The sequence below is a fragment of the Hyperoodon ampullatus genome (assembly GCF_949752795.1).
Source record: "Hyperoodon ampullatus genome assembly, chromosome: 9".
NCBI classification, from domain to species: Eukaryota; Metazoa; Chordata; class Mammalia; order Artiodactyla; family Ziphiidae; genus Hyperoodon; species Hyperoodon ampullatus.
The window spans coordinates 24,777,450-24,786,465 of NC_136922.1; the positions used below are offsets into that span (position 1 = coordinate 24,777,450).

Genomic DNA, 9,016 nt, shown 5'->3' on the forward strand with positions numbered 1-9,016 from the left:
TAAACTGTCCAGAATAGGCTAATCTGTAAAGACAGAAAATAGATGAGTGGTTTCCTGGGGCTGAGGGGAGAGGGGATTAGGAAGTGACTGTTAGGAGATACGGAGGGTTTTTTTGCGGTGATGAAAACGGTCTAAAATTGATTGTGGTGATACAATCAATTGCACAACTCTGTGATATACTAAAAACCATTGAATCATACACTTTCAATGAGTGAATTATATGCTGTATGAATTATATCTCAATAAAGCTGTTACACACACAAAAAAACAGTTGAGGGACTGATAGTTAGGCAGAAGAGTGCCATGATCCAACTCTCCACCAACACAGGTGGGTGCAGGACTGTGCTAACCTGTACCATGTGAGGTGGAGAAACTCAAGACACCTAGGCTCTAGGTTGGGACACAGATTTATTATTGATTTTTGGCTAAAAAAAAGCTTTGGGAGTGACATCACATAGCATCACTCAAATGTGCTCTGATATGGTCTCCATGAGACTTACTACGGTGACCAGAGGAAGAAAGAGAAGGAGAAAGAGAAAAAGAGAGAGATGGCATAATACACCCTAGGCCCTTCCTTGGAATTTTCCAAGTTTCTTTCCTCTGCCCAGAATTCTTGAAGACTGGATGTGCCTTCTGGGTGGAGTGCCCCAGGCCCTGGCAGGACATACAAGGGTCCGTTCCCATTTCTTTTCTTCAGAGCACTTGCTCCCTGCAGGGTCCAAACCAGATGCCCCAGAAGCTCTGGGACTTGTGCCTCTGGAGATTCCCTAGGGTCCCCCTGGCTGGACCCAGGTTCTAGGAGAGTGGTCTGGAGAATGATTAGGCCTCAGAATGGGGCTGATACACTGACTTGGGGTGATTCAAATTGTTTGTGTAAATAATGGCCCTGCAAAACATTACTTGCCTTGGGCCCTATACACCCTCCTGTATGTATTTGTCAATGAAAACTCAATGAGTCATCAAGCTAAGAAGGAAAGATTGAGAATTTTGAAATTGAGGATTATAACCTGGGAACTGTTCCACCTGTTAGAAGTTGAAGGCACAGTCAAACACATTTTCGAGACAAAGGATCGTACATAAAAATGACATACTGATATTTTACATAAAATTCACCAAAGACACACTAGTCCAGGTAATCATGTACAAAGTGAGAAGCAAGTCACCATGACCCCCTACAGACCTGGGAAAGAACACTAACCTTTTAAGACATTCCATTGCTAGCATCAGAAGAAAGGAAAAAAATTGATCTTTACCATCGAGCAGGCGCTCCCACTTTTGAGGAGGTCTGGTTAATGTATAACGCAGATACACACGGCACCTTAAAGGGGGAGGGAGGTCTCCCTCTCTCTCTCTCTCTCTCTCTCTCTCTTTTTCTCTCTTACTCCTCTTCCTCCTCCTCTTTCTCTTTTTCTTTCTCTGCTATGTGAGGACACAACACGAAAGCAACCATCTGCAAACCAAGAAGAGAGCTCTCCCCAGAGCCCAACCATGCTGGCACCTTGACCCCAGACTTCCAGCCTCTAGAACTGTAAGAAAATAAATTTCTTCTGTTTAAAAAAAAAAAAAGGGGGGGGAGAGGGAGGAGGCCCAAACAGAGAGAATTTTATGCTTAAATTTTCTTGTCTTGCCTTAAAATGTAAATTTTATTTCAGCACCTTCCCCTACTTCAGAAATAATGTTAGTAGAGAAGAAGGAACACCATGTTCACCCCTGTGACTGTCACAGTCTATTGTATGGTCAACTCTTCTTCAAAAGGGAGTCAAGAATACACAAGAGTACAGCATGGGGAATACAGCCAATATTTTTAAATAACATAAATGGAGTATAACCTTTAAAAATTGTGAATCACTATATGGTACACCTGCAACTTATAAAATATTGTACATCAGCTATACTTCAATAAAAGAAAAAGAAAAGAAAATATGAGAAACAAAAAGAATACACAAGGATATACAATTTATCTTCCAGAAATGGTGATGGGAAGACTGGGTATCTATAAGCAAAAGAATGAAATTGGACCCTTTTAAACCTGTTGACTGAAAAAAATGCACAAGCTAAAAGTTGAGAATTATTTTTTATTTGGTGCACAAAACTGAGGATTTAAGCTCGGGACACAGCCTCTCAGATCGCTCTGAGGGACTGCCCCGAAGAGGTAAGGGGGGAACCGGGATACAGAGGAGCTTTTGCAACAAAGACCAGGTAGTCAGGACATCAAAAGATTACTGTTAATGAAAGAAAACCAGACATCTCAAGTTAAGGAATTTAGTGCTTTTCTATGTGTGGGAAGATGCAAGAGTCTGGGCTCACTGGAATCATTCCTTTGATATGCACCTCAGCTATCTGGGGCCAGTGTCCTGTGCTTTCTCATCCTGAGTCTCTTCAGGGTACAAGTCAGGGGGTGGCTGCAGTGGCTGACTCCTTGATGGTGGGCATCCTGTTTCTACCCTGAGTTCCCTTAGGGCTCACCACAGGGCGGGCTGTAATGTGATGGCTTGATTTGATCCTTTGTTTACTGATATGGGACGGAACTTTTTTTTTTTTTTTTGCGGTACGCGGGCCTCTCACCGCTGTGGCCTCTCCCACTGAGGAGCACAGGCTCCAGACGCGCAGGCTCAGTGGCCATGGCTCACTGGCCCAGCCGCTCCGCGACATGTGGGATCTTCCCGGACTGGGGCACGAACCCGTGTCCCCTGCATTGGCAGGCGGACCCTCAACCACTGCGCCACCAGGGAAGCCCCTAACTCTTTTTTTTCTTTCAGGTTTTATCAGTGTTATCTGCAGGAGGATTTGACCTCCTGCAGATAGTTTGGTGAAATCGTTCCCCCATTATAGAAGCCAGAACTCCTGTATATATTTTATGTTTTTCTTTAGCAATAAATCATGAATGTTTACCTCTGTCCTTAAATATCTCCTATAACATGATTTTATTGGCTGCATAGTATCCCACTGTATGACCTATCAGAACTTATTTTATCACGTCATTATGAGAGATTTAGTTGTTTCTGTTTGTTTTTATGGTAACAAATAATAAGATATTAATGGCCACTGGCCATTCACCAAAGTTGAAAGCAGCTCTTTTGCCCCTTTCCTGTCTTCCCATTTCTGTTCCCTTCTAACCTTGAAAGAACCTAATTAACCTGTTGATTCTTTTCCTAGATAAGAAGAAGTAAGAATGAAGAATTAAGTAAAGAATGACTAGCTCTCTACCCTCAAGAGACCTTCTTAGTAATCCTGCAGGCAGATCACACAGACAAGATAACATATGAAGAGAGGGTAAACCAGTCTGCACACAATGGAGAAGGATGCAGAACCCAACCTCCTGCCTCGATGATTCACTGAGATTCTTCCCCTCCTTCTGTCCCTTCAAAAATTATAATGGCTGAGCAGAATCTTTGGAGTTGGTCTTGGGACATGAGTCCACCTTCTCCCCAGATTGCCAGCTTTTCTGATTAAAGCACCTTTCCTTCCTATTGACACATGCCTCTCGACTATTGGCTTTTGAGTGGCGAGCAGCTGAACTTGAGTTCAGTAACAAGGTGATCATGTGACAGTACATGGCACTGCCCAGCTTTGGGTGGCACCAGTTACACTGTACTGTGCCTGAGACATCCGTAGAAGCACATCTTAGAATACACATAGTTCTGTAGAGCTGTGCTGTGCTGGGGCCATGTCTAGGAGCCCAGGGACACTGTCAGGGAAAAGGAGGATATGAAGTGCTAGAGAATCCCAAAGAAACTATGAGTTGAAGTCTTGGAACTAAATGATATCTTTTCTGCTAACCCTGAAATTACTAGTCATGCCTTTATGCGTCTGCCTGTGGTGCTGCTGAGAAAGTGTGGACTACACACTGTACCAAAGTCACTGGCTTCTTTCTACTTTCATGCATCCCTGCTTTGTCTCTGAATCTCTTACTTTGTCTGACCCTTCCAGTCCCCTCCTTCTCCATTGCTCTCCATGCTCAGCTCCAGGAATTAGCGTGGATCTGTGTAGGTCTTGGTCCAGAGAGTGGCACCTTGACCACAGGGTGTTTGTGAAGACTTGCCCAGGGAAGAAGACAGCATTCTTTATTGCTGATTATATTGAGGAGCTCTCCTGCTGAGAAGAACTTGGCTTAGAAGAGAGAGCATCTTTACAAAAAAATGACATAATTATAGTTTCTTTACTGACATGGGTATGTTAAAGATTCTTAATTAGCTAAGAGACCTTTGGAAATAACGAGACTTAAGAATTACATTTACTTTTGGCTGTGTTGGGTCTTCCTTGCTATGCGTGGGCTTTCTCTAGTTGCAGTGAGCAGGGGCACGGGCTTCTCATTGCGGTGGTTTCTCTTTGTTGCGGAGCACAGGCTCTAGGTGTGTGGGCTTCAGTAGTTGTGGCACGTGGGCTCTAGAGCGCAGGCTCAGTAGTTGTGGCACACAGGCTTAGTTGCTCTGCAGCATGTGGGATCTTCCCGGACTAGGGCTCGAACCTGTGTCCCCTGCATTGGCAGGTGTATTCTTAACCACTGCACCACCAGGGAGTTCCCACGTTTACTTTTCTTTATATTCCTTTCTAGGATTAGGGTAACATCTTGAATGAAATTTAAATATAGGGCTATAAAATAGAACAATAAAATACTTTCTATTGGAAAGAAAGAAATAAGAAAGGAAGGAAGAAAGGGAAAGAGAAAGAAAGCAGAAAGGAAGGAAGAAAGGAAGAAAGGAGAAGGAAGGAGGGAGCAAGGGGAAAGAGCAAGAAGGAAAAAGGACAAAAGAAGGGTGGAGGGTGGAGTGAGGGGGAGGAAATACTTTGTGTGGCTTCTCAAGTCAAAGCTCCTTCTGGGGGAAGCCAGTTGGGGTCCCATAAGCAAAATGCTTGATGTGTTGTCTTTTCAAATGATCATTAATATAATATTCCTACAAGTGACTACATTTTAGACTGTTAATTCTTACTATATACACAGTTTTAGATCTTTTATCTCTCCATCTGTGAGGGAAAGAATTGGCAGGGGTAGGGGTGACTCATCTTGGTAATTTCTTCTAGTCCTGTATTATTTCTCTGGCAATATGAATATCATGGAATTCTATCTGATTGGGCAAAAAAATCTCTCTATGTTCTTTTATTATTATTTTTAGTAAGTTATATCTACCCAGAATTCATATCACTAGTGGAGGCTTCAGTTCTTAAAAAGAATTGATTAAGTAAGATTGATTCCATCTGTACTTGGTCCTGTTGAATATAGCATTCACCCTCCTCCTAGCACCAGGTTAATAAAGATAGTGAGAAAGTCCAATAGAACCCCTTCAGATTAATAAGGAAAGATGCAAAAGAAAAGTTACAGTTTGGCCATCATGGATCTCATTAATGTAAAGTTTATTGTTACCACCACCAATACAATCAGATGTATCCTTATTAAGAGGGAAACAGAAGGAGATTTCACATACACAGAAGAGAAGGTAGTGTGACCCTGGAAGCAGAGACTGAGTGATGTGGCCCCTAGTCCAGGAATGCTGGCTGCCACCAGAAGCTGGGAAAGGCAAGGGATGGATCTCTCTTATAAGACAGAAGAAGTGCAGCTCTGCTGACACCTTGACTAAGGCTCAGTGATATTATCTTTGGACTTCTGGCTCCAGAAACATGAGAGAATAAATTTCTATTGTAAGCCACTGTGTTTGTGGTAATTTGTTACAGCAGCACAGGAAAGGAATACACCATGCAATGGAATGCTATATGGCAATAAAAATAAATGAACTGCTCCGCACATAACTCGGATAGATCTCAAAAACATAACACTGAACAAAAGGAGCCAGAGTCAAAAGACAACCCACTGTATAGTTCCATTTAGGTAAAGGTTAAAAACAGTCAGAACTCATCTCTGTTGTTAGAAGTCAGGACAGTGGTTGCCTTTGTGGAGTGGACAGTGACAGCGAGGGGCATGAGGGGTGCCTGTGGCTTCAATGATGTTCAGTCTTTACATCTAGGGTTGTGTTCAACTTTGTGTTGGTTCATTGAGCTGTAATCTTATAATTTAATTTTAATAATTGATTCTAATTTAGTTACAATTAATGCACTTTCTATATGTGTATTTCACTTAAAAATTTATTTTAAAAAACTAAAGGAAATCTGGTCCAGTTGCATCTGGTGTGAGTTTTCCCCACCATCATCTCTATAGAGACTGTGGCTCAAGGGCTGGGATGGGAGTGTGGCTGCACCTGCTCTTTAATCCTCTTTCCCTTCTGGACCTACCTTGGTTTGGATTGTTTCAATCTGACGCTGGTGGCTTCTCTGCTATGCCATTGTCTGTGTAGATGGTATGTGTGTTTGATTTGGGAGGGGGCAGCATTCAGCTTCACTCTGACCTACCCTTTATCACAGAGTATTCCCTCAAAAGGGGGCAACTGTGTGTCCCGTTAGCCGCACCAACAGTCCAGGTCTATAGCATCTGTTCAGGGTAGGGCTTGCCGTCTCTGGTCCTGTGCCTGAGTGACCCGAAGGCTCCTGTCTCCCCCAGCATCTAAGCTCCACACTGGAATGCCTTATCCCCCCTTCATGTCTCCAAGAGCTTCAGAGATCTGGGCTGGGTGGAGGAGTAACGCCCTTTGGTTCTCTGGCACATCCCGCAGTGGGTCCCTCTCATCTTGCTGGCATGGGGGGCATCAACAGGGGAGAGAGAGACCAAGCTTTTTTTTCTTTTTTTAAATCAGGTTTTTCTTTTAATTGACACCGTTTCCTTTCTCGGGTGCTACTTTGGTAATGATTAGGTCCCTACCTCTCAAGAACACTGCATCTGAACAGGCTGAGACAGGGCCAGTGTGAACACAGATCTCAAACCAGGGCTTTCGGAATAAAAAGAACAGGAAAAAACAGCCTTTCTCTTCACTTACAAAGGGAGTCCCTCAGAGGGTCCAAAGCTCTGTTTTCCAAATGTAGAAAACCTGGAGCTCAGTGCAAACTGGAAACCAAAATATATCAGAAAAAAAGCAGAGCGCCCCATCATATACTCAAGGTCTGATCATCCCGTCTCTTCAACAAGGAATGGCCTTACTCCAGTATTTTTTAAAGGAAGATGTTTGTTTCTATTTCACTTTCCAAGTAGGTATAAAATCTACTAAAAGGGACACAATGAATCAGAATAAATCAGCTCACTCACAAGAGACAATCCCAGATAAAGATTTTTGGTTGCTGAGATTATTCAGCACATTATTTCAAAGAGAATTTAAAAGTGGCAGCTACATTCGCTGATAGGTTATGTGAGACACACATACATACAACCCATTTTTCAGTGTATATGTCAAGGCGCCAAGACCCCTGATCAGCTCAATAAGTTATTTTATACATTACAGTGCCCAGAACAACAGAGGGAAAGATAATTTCTTGGAGAGATTCATGTGCTCTGAAGGAGGCTGGAGCCCAGCGCCCCGCGCCTTCGTTAGCTGGACCCCTCCTTTTCTTTGGTTGCGATGGCCTCAGAGGCAGCCGATTCCTTTAATCGATCTGCTGGCTTCTCCTCCTCCTGGGGATAGAGGTCCGGGTACTGCTGCATGCACTCCTGCATGGCCCGGAACTGGTCTACACAGTCTGACCCCTTGACATCCTCTGTGCTGCAGTGGAAGCAGGAAAAGGCCACCCCCAAGGCACGGGCAGTTCCAGCTGATGTCTCTCCGTGGGGCAGGATCAGTCCATGCTCCTCGTATGGATCACTGGGGTCGTCGGCCACCAGCTCCGCGTTGCTTGGAGTTTCATGGTTTTCTTTGGTCACAGATATGATTCGATCCTTCCCCTCCTGCCGGCAGCAGGCCATGGTGCAGCCGGGCGCTCTGACCTCACGCCATGACCTCTCCACTCCAGAGAGGCCAATCTTTTTTTCAGGCACTTCTAATTCTCCTAAATAATTCTTCTAGCACCTCCTTCCTCTCCGGGCTCTGGGTGGGGATAGGTAGGGGAGAAGCACTTCCTGCTTCTCTGTAGAAGGAGAAGAGAGAAGCCTCTCATCATGAATGCTAGGCAAGATCACAAGGTAACTCAGGGACCTACCCACCCGCACTCCTCCTCTGGTGAGGCAGGTGGAAGCCACAGGTCTCCTTTTTAGTTCGGGGCGGGGGGAGGCTATAGATGACCTTGACTATAGTGGGTATACTCAGCACCTTTCTGTCCTTGGTATTGGACTTTAGTCACTTATTCTGGGGCAACTGGAAAAATCCCACTGGATCTGTTGTCCCAAGGACCACTGCCCCAATCTCTGCAGATAAAAGAAGACTCAAAAGATGGGTCCAAGCAAAGTGTGCAGGCAATATTCCTTCTCCCAGAAGTATCTAAGAATACTAGAAGATTGGCTCCAATCTTCGGAAACTTCTATATTTTTATAAGCTTGTATATTTTTGTCTGGTTGGACCCCCAACTATAGTTGTAACTAGAGGAACGAATTGTCTTCATATTCCTTGATCCCTGAAAGTTTACTTGTAATTGAGAATAATAAACCCTCATTCTACCTGCATTCATCTATGTTGTTACACTGGGCAGGTAACACTTGCTTTTTTGTCATTTGCAATTCTTCTTTCATGCCAAGACTGTTCTTTCACTCTAATCAAGTGGGTGATGTCCCATCATCATCCACTAGTTCCATGGTTTCCTGGAAGAACTCACTAGACTCAAGACTCTGATTTGGCCCAAGGTACATAAAATCATTGCAGAAGATACTTGGATTAGTTCTCTCAACTTCTGTTGTGTTCTCAGGGAAACATATTCTGACTTCTCTCTCCTCCCCCTTTCTGACCTCTGGTCAGTGCCTTCCACTGGCCAAATGCTTCAGGAAGCCAGAAGGTGAGAGAGCACCAGGAATCATGCCCATAAGGGTCAGCCTCCTGAGGCCCAGAGCAGAAGGCCGGGGTGGGGGGATGGATTGAGGGGTTAGAGCTGGGGAGGAATAGAGTGTAAACAGCACAGACGTCCCTTCTACTAGAGAAGCACAAAGAATCCAGGTCATTCCAGACCTTTAAGGAAGAGCCCATTGGCTTGTAGATTGCACTAGTCACCGTCA

The 9,016-nt window shown here is 44.2% G+C and overlaps 1 pseudogene across 1 annotated transcript; it reads right to left on the reverse strand.

Annotated features, from left to right (window-relative positions):
• Positions 1 to 7,408: 7,408 nt before the first annotated feature.
• Positions 7,409 to 7,780, reverse strand: LOC307057900 (mitochondrial intermembrane space import and assembly protein 40-like; annotated as a pseudogene). The gene has a single exon. The product of its transcript is annotated as a mitochondrial intermembrane space import and assembly protein 40-like (transcript).
• Positions 7,781 to 9,016: the final 1,236 nt, after the last annotated feature.